This window comes from Pelophylax lessonae (genome assembly GCF_965119305.1).
Source record: "Pelophylax lessonae genome assembly, chromosome: 2".
NCBI classification, from domain to species: domain Eukaryota; kingdom Metazoa; phylum Chordata; class Amphibia; order Anura; family Ranidae; genus Pelophylax; species Pelophylax lessonae.
This window is the reverse complement of record NC_138769.1, coordinates 605,126,506-605,145,479: the sequence shown is the minus strand read 5'-3', so window position 1 is coordinate 605,145,479 and position 18,974 is coordinate 605,126,506. Positions and strand designations below refer to the sequence as shown.

At 45.8% G+C, this 18,974-nt stretch overlaps 1 pseudogene across 1 annotated transcript in view; it reads left to right on the top strand.

Annotated features, from left to right (window-relative positions):
- The window catches only part of LOC309545699 (sterol O-acyltransferase 2-like), a 254,589-nt pseudogene that overhangs the window by 39,713 nt on the left and 195,902 nt on the right, over positions 1-18,974 (top strand). The window contains exon 3 of the transcript XR_014226162.1: positions 3,538-3,665. The product of XR_014226162.1 is annotated as a sterol O-acyltransferase 2-like (transcript). The remainder of the gene's footprint in view (positions 1-3,537; positions 3,666-18,974) is intronic.

The window sequence follows — 18,974 nt, the reverse complement described above, 5'->3', positions numbered from 1 at the left end:
CAGTCGTCCTGTCCCTGCAGCTGAAAAACACCCCCACAGCATGAAGCTGCCACCACCATGCTTCACTGTTGGGACTGTATTGGACAGGTGATGAGCAGTGCCTGGTTTTCTCCACACATACCGCTTAGAATTAAGGCCAAAAAGTTCTATTTTGGTCTCATCAGACAAGAGAATCTTATTTCTTACCATCTTGGAGTCCTTCAGGTGTTTTTTAGCAAACTCCATGCAGGCTTTCATGTGTCTTACACTGAGGAGAGGCTTCCATCGGGCCACTCTGCCATAAAGCCCCGACTGGTGGAGGGCTGCAGTGATGGTTGACTTTCTACAACTTTCTCCCATCTCCTGACTGCATCTCTGGAGCTCAGCCACAGTGATCTTTGGGTTCTTCTTTACCTCTCTCACCAAGGCTCTTCTCCCCCGATAGCTCAGTTTGGCCGGACGGCCAGCTCTAGGAAGGGTTCTGGTCGTCCCAAACGTCTTCCATTTGAGGATTATGGAGGCCACTGTGCTCTTAGGAACCTTAAGTGAAGCAGAAATCTTTTTGTAACCTTGGCCAGATCTGTGCCTTGCCACAATTCTGTCTCTGAGCTCTTCAGGCAGTTCCTTTGACCTCATGATTCTCATTTGCTCTGACATGCATTGTGATCTGTAAGGTCTTATATAGACAGGTGTGTGGCTTTCCTAATCAAGTCCAATCAGTATAATCAAGCACAGCTGGACTCAAATGAAGGTGTAGAACCATCTCAAGGATGATCAGAAGAAATGGAAAGCACCTGAGTTAAATATATGAGTGTCACAGCAAAGGGTCTGAATACTTAGGACCATGTGATATTTCAATTTTTCTTTTTTAATAAATCTGCAACAATGTCAACAATTCTGTGTTTTTCCGTCAATATGGGGAGCTGTGTGTACATTCATGAGGAAGAAGAATGAACTTAAATGATTTTAGCAAATGGCTGCAATATAACAAAGAGTGAAAAATTTAAGGGGGTCTGAATACTTTCCATACCCACTGTATATATATTGAAGGTTTATCATATTGTTTTTTATCTATTACACTTCTTGGTTTATCATATTATTATTTTAGCTTCATCACACATCTGAATAGCGCACTACCCTTTGCTTTTATATTGCTTTTTTATTGAATTTGATTTTAGCTGGAAGTTCCCCCTTTTTTTGTAAAGCTCTGCTCAAATTGATGCTGCAAAAAATTATTATTAATAATAATAATATAAATAAATCCATAATTACAAAGGAAATCCCCCGCACTCTGAAAGCAATAAAAAAAATTGTAAAAATATTTCTCTTTGCAAGCTCTTGAGTACTTGTGTTGGTGAGTGCTGCAGTTCATTTATAGGTGTGGATAGTAGCCATCCCAGCAGCGCACCTGTTCTCACACTTTATCAATAAAAAAGCATACCTCCCAACTTTTGAACCTCAGAATGAGGGACACTTGAGGAAGGAAGTGACCTGTGGTGCGCATAGCGCATGGTGGCAAAACTGGGTGTGGCCAACCTCTTGACAGTGGGAGGAGCTCAAGGGGTTAAACAAAACCTGGGCTTCCTTGTAACGATAAAATAGGCTTTGATTATTGTTCCACAAGCAAGAGTCTCATGGATACATACAAACCCCAGCACAATCGTTAAAAGAAAAAAAAGAATAAAAAGGTGCAGGGTTTTGGAGTGCTTTACACACAGAGTGCAAGGTTCTGGAATGCTTTATGTGTTCTGGAGAGCATTACATACAGATCATAGGGTTCAGGAGAGTGCTAGGGTACAGTGCAGGGTTCTGGACTGTGTTATGGACAGGGTGCAGGGTTTTGGAGTGCACTATGCACACAGTGCAGGGTTCTGGAATGCGATATGCACAAGGTACAAGGTTCTGGAGTAAGTTACGTACAGATTGTAGGATTCAGGAGAGCACTAGATTAAGAGTGAAGGGTTCTAGAGTGCGTTATGGACAGGGTTCAGGAGTGCATTATGCACAGAGCATAGGAAGGGGTGGAGGCATAATACTGGGACTAGTGTCTGTCATCACTACTTTCCGATGTGGCCGGAAGCTAGAAGCAGGACATTGCAGTACGCCACGCTGCTCCTCCTTAATAAGCATTTTAAGAAATGTACTTGGAAGCTCTGTCCAACAAAGGCAGGCAGGGGGCAAGTGATCAGCACTGCCTGTAATCTGCCTGAAGCTGATTTATTAGTATTTAACAAAATAGGTGAAATACAAGTATATAAAATAATCTCATTTATGTGGATCCACAGTAGCACAATAGGTATCACCAAAGCAAATCAGTGATCTGTATGTGAATAAAGGTAAAAAAAAGTATATAGTGAAAACAACAAAAAGAAAAAGTCCCATAGCTGTCTTCTTGAAAAATAATAATTCCAAACGGAAAGGATAGACCCCAGTGATATCCAGTTAATTATGCACAGGTTGCAGGGTTCTGGAGTGCATTACGTACAGAGTGCAGGGTTCAGAAGAGCACTAGGTACAGAGTACAGAGTACGTACAGAGTGCATTATGCATGGAGTCCAGGGTTTAGGAGAGTGCAACATACAGAGTGCAGGGCTCTGGAGTATGTTATGCACATAGTGCAAAGTTCAAGAGAGTGCTAGGCACAAAGTACAGGGTTCTGGAGTGCATTACGTACAGTGTGCAGGGTTCTGGAGTGTATTATGCACAGGGTGCAGTTTTCAAAAGAACGCTAGGTACAGAATCCATCCATCCACATATAATTACTACACCCCTCTTCAGCTATAACCTCTGTACCCCCCCCCCTCCTCTGCCCTCATCTTTGCCCCCAACCCTCCCCCCTTCCCTAAAGCTCTAATATCTTCCACATGGTTATCTTTCTCGCTCTTCTATCCACAGTAGCAAGAGCTTCCTTTTCATTGCATTCGGCCAGACCAGCACTTGTCCCGGCCCTAAGAGCAGAGCAGGGAGGCTGTTGTAGGAGCCGCAGGAGAACTGTTACTTTCACTTTCAAATGCAGAAGTTGGGCTTCTGTGTTCTAAAGTAAAAGTGTTGAGCTTTGACCACAGGCCTAACCCCAGGCTGAAACATAGTGATGCGGGACAAACTTCCTGTACACCGGGACCGTGGAAAAAAAGGTGAAGATGCAGGAAAGTCCAGCCAATCCGGGGCTGTTGGGAGGTATGATGAAAGGATTTAGAGGGCCCTGCTCGTGAGAGCTTACAGACCTAAAATGCTTTGCCCTGCATTGTGTGTCTGAGCAGCGGCAGGCCTTTCCCTTCCTTGTGTTAGGCCCTCCAGCAAAAAAAATGGTGGGCAGCACAGCAGTGACATTATTAATCTCGCTCCAAATCTCATGAGACTAGCAATTGGAGGTAGCAGTGTCTAGACACACTCACATGCCAGGAAGTGAAGAAAGGTTCTTTTTTTTAGGTTACTGTTCTAGCACAATTAATATTTCTAAATATTCTCTATAATCTCTCAGATCTTCATATTCTAAGTCCAAAACTACTTTAAGGGTTTAAATAGTTAATGGCCTTTAACAGAATCTCTCTTTTCTAGGGTGTGAAGGCAGAGATTGTGGAGGATGTAAGCTATCATTTAAGGACCCTTCATGATAAAGCCATGACAGAGGCTGTGCAATCACACAGAAAAGGGGAAAAAACAGCAACATCTGTAATAAAAAAACGGTGAGATGAATGGATATGCTAATGTATTAACCACTTTACTACCGCCCGCCGCAGTTATACTGCGGCAGGAAGCCGCTCCTGCGTGAGCCGCCGTAGGTATAAGTCGTCGCGCGGAGGCAGCTAGGGGGCAAGCGCGCTTATGCGGCTCCGACTGCCACCAGACACACGCGATCGTTCCCCGCTGAGAGAGAACGGTCAGCTGTTGGAAACACAGCTGGCCGTTCTACTCCCAGGAATGATCAGAGTCCCTGTGATCCTTCTACATAGGATCATATGTCTCTGTGATCATTTCACAAGCCACGCCCCTAGGTACACATTTAACCCCTAGATCACCCATGGTGTTAACCCCTTCCCTGCCAGTGTCATTATTACAGTAACAGTGCATTTTTTTAGCACTGAATAGTGTAGTAATGTCACTAGTCCCCCCAAAAGTGTCAAAAATGTCAGTCAGGGTTCCGATCTGTCTGCCGCAATGTCGCAGCCCCGCAAAAAAATCACAGATTACCGCCATTACTAGTAAACAAAAAAAAAACAATAAAAATGACGCAATAACTTTTGCGCAAACCAATCAAAAAATGCTTATTGCGATTTTTTTTCCCCAAAAATATGTAGCAGAAAACAAATTGGCCTAAAGTGTTAAAAAAATATATTTTTAATTTTTTTTTTTGGGGAATGTTATATACCAGAAAGTGAAAAATGATGTTTTTTTTTTGTTCAGAATTGTCGCTCTTTTTTGGTTTATAGTGCATCAAATGCCACCAAAAGAAAGCTCTATTTGTGGGAAAAAAAAGGACATCAATTTTATTTAGGTACAGCATCGCACCACCGCGCAATTGTCCGTTACAGTAACGCAGTGCCGATTCGCAAAATATGGCCCGGTCATTAAGGGGGCAAATTCTTCCGGTCCAGAAGTGGTTAAAGAAGATCTGCAATTGTGGTCACATCATTTTATAACATCAGCATTATAATACTTGAACAAACAAAATTTATTTTTGACAATCCAATATAAGGTTACTTGAGAAACCACTTAACCACTTCTGGACCGGAAGATTTCCCCCCTTAATGACCAGGCCATTTTTTGCAATTCGGCACTGAGTTACTTTAACGGACAATTGCGCGGTCGTGCAAAGTTGTGCCCAAATAAAATTGATGTCCTTTTTTTCCCACAAATAGAGCTTTCTTTTGGTGGTAATTGTAGCTAAGGTGACCAGCGCTATGGAATATACAGTGAGTGTAGGTCCGGTGTAAGCTGCCAACAACCAAACCCAAAAGGGTTAAAGAGTGAAATATGTGCTAGTGGGGTTGTAAACGGCGCTACCGTATTAAAAATACACTTGGTGAATAAATAACGTAAAAAATGTTATGTAGAATAAATGATGAAAGTGCTTGATATTAAATAAATAGCTATAATTAATAAAGTGCACATGTGACTCATAGTTTTCAGAGACTATTTATAGTGAAGAAACACACATACCGTGTGCCTTTAAAAGGTGTGATAATAAAGTGCATTAGTGCTAGTGCAAAACAAAAGACACAAAACTGACATAGGGCAGTGGTTTTTTATTCTTCATTAGACATACCATGTGTGATGTGCGTCCAATCTAGAGAACCAATCATAAAGTGATTGTGCACAGTAAAGAAACCTCAAAAGTTCTGTGCTGCAGTGAGCAGAAATGTGAAAATGAAACATTCAATTGCAAAGGATTGTGAGCAAAAAGACTTTGGGCTGCAGATACCTGCGTGACCCCTAGGTGTCGCACCCTGTATACAAGGGTATACAGGCCGCTCCAGTAGACGTCATTTGACGAAACCGGTAGACGTCAGATGCCGGGTAACCTTGGTGACCGTGTGCTCACGCCCTTACGCGTTTCGTGTCACAGGATTCAAGGAAGTAAATGTGTGTGGGATTCTTCAAGTTTTCAGATTTCACAATCATTTAGATTTATTAGGATTAAAAAATATTTGAAGTAAAATAATTGAAATACAATGTACTGTAGAAATCATGTTATCTATAGATACACTTTAATTCAGGTTTAAAGTGATTGTATTGGTTAGTTTTTTTTTTTTAAATAACAAACAGGTTATACTTACCGCACTGGTGCCCCCATGGAAAGCATGCTAAACCCTTGCACAGAGCAGCCCCGATCCTCCTCTTCTGGGGTGCCCCGGCTTCGCTTCTAGCTCCTCCTCTTCATCGGGTGCCCCACGGAGAGCTGCTTTCCATGGGGGCACCTGTGCGGGCATGCTCACGAGTCCCACTGATGTGTCCATTGACACAGACAGCAGGACTCAGCCCTGCCCCCGCTCTTGTGTCACTGGATTTGATTGACAGCAGCGGGAGCCAATGGCTTCTGCTGCTATCAATCTATCCAATGAGGACCCGAGACAGCGGCTGGAGCTGCTGGGCTCGTGCTAGTCCCTGGAACATTCGTTTTCAGGTAAGAATAATGGGGGTTCTGAGGGGCAGCTGCAACCAAGAAGGGTTTTCACCTTAATGCATAGAATGCATTAAGGTGAAAAACCTTGAGACTTTACAACTCCTTTAATGTAATTGTAGCAGATGCTGTGGTGCCCAGCGTTATTCTCCTACTCGGGCCATGGGGAGAGTGTACACAGCCGCCACTCCAAGGGAGATGCAGCTGCCAGTTCTCCTTTCCCCCCACTCACCCCATCCTTTCCCTGTCAGCAGCACAGGACATGAGAGAGATGGCAGGCTCTATATAGCCCGGCCCGTCCGCTGCCTGTTCTCTGTGGACCATGGGACATGTAGTCCCAAGAACTGACGGCCCCACTGTGACTCACAACGGGGAAAACTACAGTCTCCAGGAGGTGAAGCAAAGGGGTCAACAGCAGGAAGGAGGAGAGAGTGTGATCCAGGGAGAGACCACGTGGCGACCGTTTGGAGAGATTGGCTACACTTCTCCACAGTTGGACTGAGGGAAGATCCCACTGTTGGGGAGAGAGATCGGGGCACTGCACCGTGACCTGCAAGCCAGAGGACAAAGCTGCTGCCGAAGACACAGCCCCCCGCAGTGGAAGTTTCTGGAGTTGTCACAGGCAACCGAGTGTGAGGAGACATCTGGTCGGAGGAGCCGTGGTTGCTGTGTCGCTTGCGGCCATTTTCTGTGACTGTCACTACTTGCATCCGTCATCAAAGACTGAGGCACTAGGATTTCACAGCCAGCCACATATTATCTTTAACACTGTCTGCAGGCCTAAAATAAAGAGCTCCAACGTCCCAGCTGGCTGAAGAGTCAGGAACAAAGACTGTCCTTAACTCTTCCTGCCAAAAAGGGCCACACTTTGGGCCTATTTCCTTAGAGTGCACTCTAGGATAGTGTAGTTTATTACATACAGTATGTTATATTCTTCTTGAGGTTCATTCACATTACTCACTTCCATTTTGCTTATTAACCCTAGTCAAAGCTAAAGAAGTGATTATCCTTTATTTTGGCATAGTTTTCATTATGTGTGGTTGATTGTGATTTAATTTATTTAAGTGAGCCTATGTTATTTCAAACTGTCTTTATTTTATATGGTGCCAATACATCAACTTGCTTATCCAGGTGTGTGTATATTTATTGCATTTTTATATTTATTGCAGTAATCTAAAGCCAGGTGTGGGATATTTTTAAAACTGTGTACATACATGGGATTGTGGAGGCTTCTCAATTTAACTTATGTACCAGAGGGGCGGAGGTTGTCCTTGGAGTCGAGGCACAGGACAAAGAACTCATAATTATTAATTGGCTCCTTCGGGCGTGGCGCTACATAATATCAATGTAAAAAAATTGTGTTTGAGCTAGGGCCAAAATATTAACATTAAAACTTCTACATAATGACTCATCAAAAACTTGCAGAACATGTTCCAGCAATTACAGCTTGTCTGTTTGTCTTTAAGTTTTGTATTTAAGGCTTAGTGCACACTACCCTATTTTCTAAAAATGTGATCCACTGTGAATCCCTTTTTAGAGTAAAAGTAGCTGCTGTCAGGCATTCCTGTTACCTCCCAAGTGCCTTTAATTCTTCATTTTGCCAAATGGCAAATTACACTGGGACTACTGAACCATAACCATGAACCAAGCATTTGCTCGCAGTTTCGGCTTGGCCCCATTGACTTGAATAGCCAAGTTTGACAGGCAGTGCTGACTGTCAATTCAAATTTACTGCTAGTGGGTAGCGTCCCCAGGCATCGTGACGTATACATACATCACGGTGAACTTCCTGGTTTAGAGGCGCGCATTCCCCCTTGTTGCTCTTTGCAGTGATTGGAAACCACAGGAGTTTGTCAGCAGATATACAGCCAAAAATGTTGTCATAATCACACTATAACCATTACTAGTGTAGCACCCTCCTAGTTAGGTGCTAGGTAAAAGCATCAAGTGTCTCCTTCTGCTTATCAGGGGAGCCTGATCTGTTAGTTTGCCTGTCGTGTTTCTAGGTGTGATTCACTGGGTCTGAAGGAGTGTCCCACCTGTGTTCAATGAGGGAACTTGTTGGACAGTAGAGGAAACATAGCCAGTGACACATCATGTTTTTTGGCGGTCCCAGTGGGAGGGCATTGCTGCAATGCATCCTGGGATTGCCCATAAATACGGAGGGGACATGTGACAGGGCATCTTTTGATGGGAGCAAAGTCCCAGGAGGAGGTGGATGGCTGTCTCTCCTCCTGAAGGTGGGAGGAAGGTGGTTCAGGCAGTCAGCCTAGTGAACCAGGTGTGGAGCTGAGCTGCAGAGGATCCAGAGTGCTGACCAGTGGAGTTGCTGGCAGAATCATCTTGGGAAAAACAGTATCGTGAGTACCAGGAGATCTGCCTAGGAGAGGGGACCACTCCAGAGAAGTCAGGGGATCAAGGAGCTAGCTCACACAAGGAGTGTATCAGTAAAGGGGGTACTGTGTAGTTGACCCTGAAGATTAGGAACAAAGGTGGTGCCTGGAAGGGCCCTGAAGTTGTTCAGCAGTACAGTGCAGTTTACCTCAGGATACAGCTTCCCTCAAGATACAGTTTACCTCAGGAAGCTCAATTATTCTACTTCACAGCCAAGGGCAAAGTGAAACAGGGGCCTAGCCATGACTAGCGTTACTCAGCGATATTCCGCATTTTCAAGTCGTCCCAGCCAATTGTGCATAGTGTATAAAGTTGGAGTATCCCACTCATTCCCTTCTCCCAGCCAAGTTCTAAATAAAAAACACAAAAACCAAAGCTACTGGACTGTTTCCTGACTGAGCTAAAACACTTACACTTGGGAAAATGTCATGTTGTTGCTAATAGTAACCCAAGGGAACCTGTAATCAGCAGCTCCCAAGGGAGTAGTGCTACACTAGTATAGTGTCTGAATGGATCAGTATCCTGGTCAAAATCAGAACTATATAAGTATCCCAGTAGATTAGTGTTAGCAGGGTCAGCCCCAATGACTGTCAGCACTTGGGTTTAGTCCCTCTCCCCAACAAGTGCAGTGTCAGTATAATTTTTCGGATCACTGCCACCAAATAATTTTATTTCTAGCAGTCCCTAATTGCTAGTCATTAGTTCTTTTAGTTAACACCCCACTTAGAAAGGGGTGGAAGAACTACTAGGAGTAAAATGGAAGGACAAACATGATGTATTCTTCCTGTCTTCCATTCACCCAGACACAACGGTCCAAATTCACAGTGTCTGGTGTCATCAAACAGTCTCTGCGTCCACAAATATAATCTAAATTTGAGAGGTGTAGGTTTTTAGAGACCCTAAAATGTCAGGGTAGTTTTTTGGGAAAGTAGAAAAGTATAAAATAAAAATCAATTTTTCTTTTCGTACATCACGGGACACAGAGCCATAAATCATAACATATGGGACGTCCCAAAGCAATGCAACTAAGGGGAGGGGGGACACCAAAAAATACCGCCATCTGACCCTTAACAGAAGGATTACACCGCCGCCTGCAGCACACTGCAGCCAAAAGCAGACTCCTCCTGGGTCCCAACATCCACTCTATAGAAACAAGTTAACGTATGCACCGACGACAAGGTCGCGGCCTAGCAAATCTGAGCCATAGAGGCTTGATGGCGATGTGCCCAAGAGGCACCTACTCCTCTGGTAGAATGTGCATTTACAGGAAAAGGTGGAACCTTTCCTACTAAACCATATGCCTGGGAAATAACCTGGCGAATCCAACAGGAAATCGTAGATTTAGATGCTGCCAACCCCTTTCTGGGCCCTTCTGGCAGCACAAACAAGCTCTCGGTCTTTCGCATCTGAACTTCCTGTAAATACAATTTAGGTGCACGCATTACATGAAGAGAATGCAATAACCTTTCCTCCTCTGAGTGAGGATCTGGAAAAAAAAGAAGGTAGTATAATGTCCTGACTCAAATGAAAGGCGGACACTACCTTGGGCAAAAAATCTGGGTGAGGATGTAAAATCACCCTATCTTGATAAAATATCAAAAATGGCTCTTTACAAGAAAGAGCTGCTAGTTCCCATACCCTTCTAGCCGAAGTTATTGCAATCAAAAAGACCAGTTTCTTGGTCAAAAGAACCAGGGGAACCTGCTCCAGAGGTTCAAAAGGCTGTTTTTGCAAAACTGCCAACACCAAATTTAAGTCCCAAGGACACAACGGTGACTTCACTGGTGGAAGCAAACACAATATTCCCCGGATGAAGGCTTGTGCCAACGAATGGGAAGTGATCGGTTCCTGGAAAAAAAAACAATAAACCTGAAATCTGCCCTTTAATCGTGCTCAGGGCTAATTTCATATCTACCCCTGCTTGCAGGAAGGATAGAACTCTCCAGATTAATATATGTGCGGGGATGCCATTTCCTGGCTTCAAATCATGTAGGATTTCCAGATCTTGTAATAATCTTGTAATAATATATTTCTAGAGACTAGCTTCCTGGCGTTTATCAGTGTATGAACTGCGGGGCCAGACACACCCTGCTCTTCCAAGATTAAGGCTTTAATAGCCAAGCCCTCAAATTTAGAGACTGTATAGCAGGGTGGAATATTGGACCTTGAAAGAGCAAGTCCAGACACAGTGTTAAGGCCCAGGGCCTTGTCACTGCCAACCTTTGAATTTGTGCATACCAAATCCTCCTCGGCCAAGCCAGAGCTCTCAGCTACATCTTCCACATCCTCTGCCCAATCCTGAACTGATTCAGGGGGCAGCTCAGGAGAGGGGGATCTAACCCGCTTCTTTCCTCTGTGTGGTGCTGCAATCATGTCAGCAATCCTACCCTCCAGGCTGGCTAATGCCGATGCCTAATCATCCTTGGTAACATAGGCTGTGGCAGAAGTACACGGAGTAGCTACTATGCCTGACAACTGTAATGGCTAAGATTGGCTAATTGCCTCTGGCTTATCAGGAGGAGTAGACACAGTGGAAGCACAACTAGGATCTACAGGGCCTGACGATGGCATCACAGTGCCCTTTCCAACTGTGCTCCCTCCAGCCCTTTTTCGGGCAGACATTGCTTTATATCAAGAAAAACTTGAGGTGCTACCTTTAAAGTTTACTTAAGGTCTGTGCCAAGCTTATACAGCCTAATGCACACAACACTGATTACCTAAGATACAGGACCTATTAGTGCCAGTAACATACACCCACAGTGACACATGCAACCCAGCTCCTGTTGCTCTGTGTCCCTTTCAGCCTGTGACAGAAGCTAGTGTGTTGGAAACAGTTCCTTGCAGAACGTGCCCTTTTATGCATGTGCGGCGTGGCATCCACTTGCATGCCAAATCGCGTTAGAACGCGACCACCACGCGGCGTACGCCTGTACTTAAATGCGAAGATTCCCACGCGTGCGAATAGGCTAACACCATAGACACACAATCCAACAGAGGCGAACATGCAAACGCTTATGCACCAGGGAGAACACACCAAAAAAATGAGGGAGAGAGCAGTTTAGGCTGAATCTTGTTTGTCACAGCTGAAACCTTTCAGGTAATCAGCTCAGGGTAAGAAGCAACAATATGCTTTAAACAGACTTTAAACATATCTTGCATAAACCTGGTACAATGTAATTACAAGCAGAAATACACTTGGCACAAGTCTCTGTAATCTTATTAAAGGGAACAGTGCATAAAATATTTACAATTTTGCAATTTTTAACCTTTTAAGGTTTTTGTTTGCTGTGTAAATATTTAAAATGGACTCACCAGTCCTGCCGCAAGAAACTGCTATAAGCAAGAATCCAATCTTCACTCTTCACGGTGAGCATGGTCTTAGAGACCTTCAAGGACTGGGTACCCTATATAAGAGGGGCCACGGCCTTGGACCTGTAGAGCACCCTGCATGGAACACCTTTGGGGCTTGGTAATTCCAAGGTTCCGGATCCCAGGTTGCAGCGCCTAAAAAGGACAGCGTTACAGGCAAAACCTCGTATCTGCTTCCCCAGGCTCGGGTACCATCCTTTTAGTTCATTGACTGTTTTAGATGGATCCGATAGCTAACTCCTTAGATCCAGTGATCTTTGTTTGGGGTATGATAGCATAATCTTCTTTCTTCTTCTTTGAAACATAACAAACATGTGGAGCCCCTCTCCACAGCGACCTTCACCTTTTAGACACTGGCGAAAAAACTGAGGTACTTCCGGTATGGGAGGGATTATATAGGGGGTCATCAATTCTGATTGGTTGCCAGTGTCCTTCACCTATAGGTGGCTATATAACCCATATGTTATGATTTATGGCTCTGTGTCCCGTGATGTACGAAAATAAAACTGGCTCTGTACTGCTTTATATATGGCTATATGAGTAAAGTTTTATAATTGGCTTTGCAGTACTAACAAAGCCAGTTGCAAAGCATTACCCCCAGAGCCAGTTATAAAGCATTACAGAACCAGTTAAAAAGGAGTTTTGTTTAATAAATGGCTCTGTGAGTAAAGCCTAGTACACACAGGCCGACTGTTGGCCTATGTGTACGGAGGCTGGTCCAACAGAAGCCAGCCATTAAGCCCGCCTTCTGTCGAAGGCTCATGACCAAAAGAAGTCTGCCAACTGGCTCCCAATCAGCGCTCTCATTTAATGGCTGAGGGCGCTGACCGGAGTGCTCTGGCGGGGGGGTGGTTGTTCCCCTGTCAGAAAACAATAGGTCAGCAGGGGAGATTGCTGTACTAACATCAGATTGTTAGTACAGCGGCTCCAACCTGAGCTGTCAGTTTAGTGGTGTGTGCAAGGCTTAATGCTTTATAATTGGCTTTTTAGTAGTCATAAAGTTAGGTATTAAGCAGTATTCACAAAACCGGTTACTAAGCATCACCCCCAAAGCCAGTTTGTATATTATTATTAGCATAGGCTAGGCTTGGGCCCTGCGGTAGCCCAGGGGCACCAAACTTGGTACAGGGTTACTAGAGGACCCCCAGGGGCCACATTTTTCTGGGGCCAATGCTTAATTTTCATGGGGACCTGCATTGGGGTGGACTTCTGCTGACCACCGCAGAATAGTCAAGGGATTCCTTGGGTATCCAGCACTCCCTGCTGTGCCTTACGGCTCGGGGGCCACATACTCTCAAGGGTCCCTATAAAAAGTTGACCAGGAAATTTTGGGCTAACAAACCCCAAAATGTTTGGGGTGGTAAAGGAAGGCCTCCCCTACCACTGTGCCAAATATGGACTCATTTGGGGTCCAAGCTGTAGCCCCTCAAATTTCCAAACTATGACCCTGTCATAGATTAAAATAGCAGGCCACGCTACTATAAATGTAGGGCCCAAACCACGGGGTTCAGGGCACCATACTTGGCAAACTTATACTAGAGGACCTCCAGTAACCACACAAATTTATTGGGGGAAATGCCTAATTTTCACAGGGACTGGTATGGTAATCTTCTTTGGTCAAATACTGCGGAATATAGGTAATATAAAGCCCCACTTCACGGGTACTATCGGATTGCTAAGACTATGCGGATTAACTACTTGCCCAATGATGGCTACAGCGCGGTCTGCATTTTCTGGGAGGGCGTACAGGGACATCGTCCCAGAATCGTGCTTCCTGCGGATTGTGGTAAAGGGCCAACGACAGGGGCCCTTTACTACGTGATTGCTTCATCTAATGACGGAACGATCATTTGTCAACAAACTGCTGCAGGTCCAGTTCAGCTCTCCCTTCACACGCTGTACACACCGATCGACACTACCCTTGCCTCATTCATGCACATGTCTGCCTCATTCATGCCCACCTGTGCCTCATCAGTGCTCATTTGTGCCTCATCTGTGCAACATCAGGGTGACCCTCATCATCCAGCCTGTGTCCCCCACCGCCATGCAGCCCATGCCCTGCCATCATGCAGCCCGTGTCCCTGCCGTCATGCAGCCCCTGTCCCCTGTTGTCATGCAACCCGTGTCCCCGCTGTCATGCAGCATGCAGCCCGTGTCCCCGCCATTATGCAGCCCGTGTCCCCGCTGTCAATCGACCCGTGTCCCCCGCCATCATGCAGCCCGTGTCCCTGCCGTCATGCAGCCTGTGTCTCTGCGCTGTTTACAATTGTGTTTTTTTTTGGGAGAGGAACTATAAATCCCAGCATTTCCTTTCAGGCTTATCTCAGCTAACTCCTGCCTGTGTCTCTGCCCATTCAAACAGCGCATAGGAATGCTCACAAGTACTGTGGGGGATAGCACTGTGCAGGGGCGTAACTACAGGGGTTGCAGGGGTTGCAATTGCAACCAGGCCCCATGCTCCAGGGGGGCCTGTGCGAATCCCCTGTACACCTGGATAGGAGGGGCGGAGGGGGAAGCATGTAGAGAAATAGCTGTCCTCCTTTTTCCTCCTGTAGCTGCAGGAAGAAAATGGAGAAGATTGGTTCCTTTGTATGCTGCCCCCGCCACTCCTGCTATCCAGTTCACTTGTGTTCTGCTGTCTCTGGGCCCTTGCTTGCTCTCCTGGCCGTCGTCCCCCCATGCTGCCTTCACTCTCCTGCCGGCTTCTGCAGGGGATGTGTCACAATAGAGAACCAGGAAGGGGTCGGTAATTATGTAATTTACCAGCTCCTTCCTTTTCTGAATGGACAGAGTCATAGTCAGTGACATTGTAAAAAAGAATAAAATAAAATGATAAAAAATAATACAATTAAAATACAAAAAAAATAAAAACTACTGACACAGTTGGTTAACTTCCAGGATCGCAAAGGCCACACTTGCAACCGGGCCCTGGCATTCCACCACCGTGGGGAGGTCCCAAGATGGCAGGAAGGGGGCCCACTGCAGAACTTGTGAAAGGGTCCCACTGTGGGACCATAATAAAGGGTCCGGGGGGGCCCTTCATGGTTTCTTGGACCCTGAAGGTTCTAGTTACGCCTCTGGCACTGTGCATGGGTTTTTATCTGCCAAAAGCTCCAACTGTCAGGCACTGTGGACCCACGGGCGCATGCGCAGTAGCATTGAATTGTGCTGCGGAGAACTCCAACTCTCATACACTGTGTTGGAGTTTTCTGTGCATGGGCATTGTCTTTGCGCATGCACAGTAGTGGCAACTTGCCAAGATCTCCGACCGGAAGTGACGTGGGTTGGAGATCTCGGCAAGTTGGAACTTTTGGCAGAACACCGGCTGATTGGTTACAGGGAGGAACGGAGCTCTCTCACTCTACGATCATATTACCAGACCGGCTCTCCTATTAAGTCAATAGTGAACTGTTTCCATATGAATCAGTTCAGTCAGATGAACCGATTCATCCAGTTCACTGAAAATAATTGATTCAAAAGAACGATTCCTTCATGAACTGGACATCACTACTGTACACAGACCGGAGGAGGGACAGGCACACTGAGTTAAGGGCTAAGGTCCGTGCTAAGTAGTTTATTATATTGTATATGGACACAGGAGGGGGACAGAGTGACAGAGAAGGAGGGGGACAGAGTAACCAGGAAGGGGGATGAGCAAGTTAAAAAAGATTGAGGAGTGATTGTGGGGGGGTTGGATATGTGCTGGGGGTTGCTTAGGGAGGGGAAAGGACCTATGCTTGAAGTGGAGGTTGGAATTGCACAAGAGCATTAGTCTGGCTAACTGGAGGATGCAGGAGCAGATGGATAAACTTAACTGCCAGATGGAACCGTGGAAGTACTGAGGTGGGACTGAGCAGGAATGGACAGACCAGGTACTCCAGCCATGCGCTGCTCACTGTGTCCGACAAGGCAGCTCAGGTCAGTTCCTTAAGGGGGCAACACACATCACAGAGGTTTATAGACAGGACTTGTGCTATACTAATTTGCGCCCTTTCTATACCATATAGAAAGTATATTTTAGAGCTATAGAAGTTTTCTTTTTTTTTTTCTGGTGGGGGGCGCAAGTAGCTGGTCTTGACTAGGGCGAAAAGAGTCTAGCTCTGAGTGTGAATCATAATAGGCAAAGAAAAAATAGTGTTATCCTATGTGTCTATGCACACTACTTAAGGCTATTATTGTTTTTTGAGCTTCAGCATCTAGGAGCAGATTAAAAATGGATTTTTGTAAAATCTTACCGTAAAATCCTTTTCTCTTAGCTCATCGACAGACGTAGTCCTCGGTGATACACCACCTTCGGGTTATGTTACCTCCGCAGGAGCAGGACTAGACAGGAAATTAAAAAGCTCTGGCCACACCCTAGGGGCAGTCCCAGAGGGTATATCCTCTCTCTCTCTGCCTCAGCAAATCAGTTATGTGAAAAAGCAGTGCTTAGAGAATTTAACCCAACCCAACTCCAAAACAGAGGGGCGGGGACTACGTCTGTCGATGAGCTAAGAGAAAAGGATTTTACGGTAAGATTTTACAAAAATCCATTTTTCTCTAGCGCTCATCGACAGACGTAGTCCTCGGTGATACACCACCTTCGGGACGTCCCAGAGCAGTATCACAACTGAGGGGTGGGAAAATGGAAATCAAATCCCAATCTAGAAGGCCCAACCGGTGCCAACTAGAAGTTTACAATGCTCATCCTTAATGATGAGACTCAACCAAAAAAAGAGAAAACAATTTTTTTTTTTTTTTTTCAAACAGAAAAAAACCCTCGAGGTAGACCACCGGTCTCCTCAAATTGCGGCCTGCAAAACCTTGCGGCCAAATGAGGCATCCGCCGATGCCGTCACATCAATTTTATAGAATTTTGTAAAGGTATGTACCGACGACCAGGTGGCCGCCTTACATACCTGGACCACTGACGCCTGATGGCGAAAGGCCCAGGAAGTACTGAGCGCTCGAGTGGAGTGCGCCCTAACAGGGAACGGAGGACTCTGACCCTTAATAGAATAAGCCTGTACCACCGTTTGTCTAATCCATTTGGCAATGGTCGCGGCAGATGCAGGCAAACCCTTTCTGGGGCCATCCGTGATCACAAAAAGTGAATCCGTCTTACGGAATGATTCCGTAGCTTTCAGGTATACCCTGATTGCCCGAACCACATCTAAGGAATGCAACGCATGTTCCCGATGATGCTTGGGCTGAGGACACAAGGAAGGTAGTACAATATCTTCATTCAGATGAAATCTGAAACCACCTTGGGAAGAAAAGATGGCTTAGGATGAAGTACTACCTTATCCCTATGAATCACTAGGTATGGTGACTGGCATGATAATGCAGCCAGTTCTGACACCCTGCGAGCAGAAGTAATAGCCACCAAGAAGGCCACCTTCTGGGATAGAGTAAGCAAGGGAATCTCCCTGATGTTTTCAAAGGGAGGTTTCTGTAGAACCGACAAAACCAAATTAAGATCCCAGGGCGGTAAGGGTGCGCGGACTGGAGGAGCCAGGTGCCGCACCCCCTGGATGAAATTCCGCACCAAGGATTTGGTAGCTAAAGGCTTCTGAAAGAAGATTGCTAATGCTGAAACTTGACCCTTGATGGTGCTCAAGGCTAGCTTCTGCTCAACCCCTTTGTTGCAAAAAGGCCAATATTCGAGTCACCGAATAGGTACGTGGAGGAAATCCTAAAGATTCGCACCACGCAATATAAGTCTTCCATGTGTGATAATAGACTTTGCTGGAAGTCGCTTTCCTTGCTTTAATAAGGGTAGGAATGACTGAAGTAGACAAACCTCTGTCCTTCAGTACTTGGGTCTCAATGGCCAGGCCATTAAAACCAGCGACTGTAAAGCACGAAGGTAAATTGGTCCTTGAGACCACAGACACTCCCTGAGACGAAGTTCCCACGGAACGTCTGCGACTAACATGTCCAAGTCGGCCAGGCCGGCTTGAGGAGGCCAGCCTAGAATTTCTAGGACCACTGGCGCTGATTGGATCTGAACCAGGCGTCCCTAGAGCTATCTGGCCCCGACCATCCGAGAAAGTCTGGTCGTTTTCTGTTCCCACACATTTATAGATACCTGATAGTTATCAGGAAAGGTGATCTTTTCTGGTTGAACCTCAGGGACCGAAGTCACCCGACTAGAGGCTACTTGGCCTATCTGGTCAACCAGATCCGATTCCTGTGAGGTATCGGGACTAATCTTAGGAAAAGGTAAAGGAAAAGATCTTTTCAGGGAACGGTAACTACCGCTTCCTGTGGTACTTAAATGTTGGAAGGGAAGAATCGCACCGGTAGTAGTGGTTGATGCTCGATCTAATGTCCTGAATACCGGTGAAAACGTCCCCCCACCCTGAAACCGGGTGGGGGCGCACCTTTAGGCTGTGTACTCCTTTGCTTCGGGTTTGGCTGGGTTGGTCCCCTTCTTGAACCCTCCTGGAGGAGTCTTGCCTTTCCCGCTAGTACCAGCCGGGCGCCCTTTATGGGCGGTAAAGAAAGGTCCTCGCTTGTTGCGAGGTCCCTTAGCTTTTGCAGCCTGTGGCAAAAAAGTGCTCTTGCCCCCAGTGGCATCCTTAATGATTTCATCTAGGTTGGCTCCAAATAGACGATTCCCCTGAAAAGGGAGATTGGTCAAGGTCTTTTTGGAACCTAGGTCAGCTGACCAACATTTTAACCACAGCACACGTCTGAGGATCACTGCTAACTTAGATGCATGCCCTAATAGGGGAGTAGTGTCCAAGGCTGCGTCACAGATAAACCGTAGCCCTTGTATGATCTGTTCCATCAAATCAGATGTCTCCTGGGGAATATCTTTTCCCCTAAGATCTAGGCGTACCATTTTCGCCCATTCCGTAAGTGTCTGGGAAACTAGACCAATAACGATTACTGGTCTAAATGCTGACCCTATCAGAGAAAAGATAGTGCGGGACTCTGCTTCTATCTTTCGATCCACCGGATCCTTAAAGGACGAAGTGTCCTCCACTGGAATAACCGTGGCTTTATTCAGCCTGGAAATAGGCGGATCCACGACTGGTGGTACCGTCCATTTCTTAATGATGGATTCCTCAAACGGATAGCGTCTAGCAATACGCTTGGAAATAGTAAAGGTACGTTTAGAATG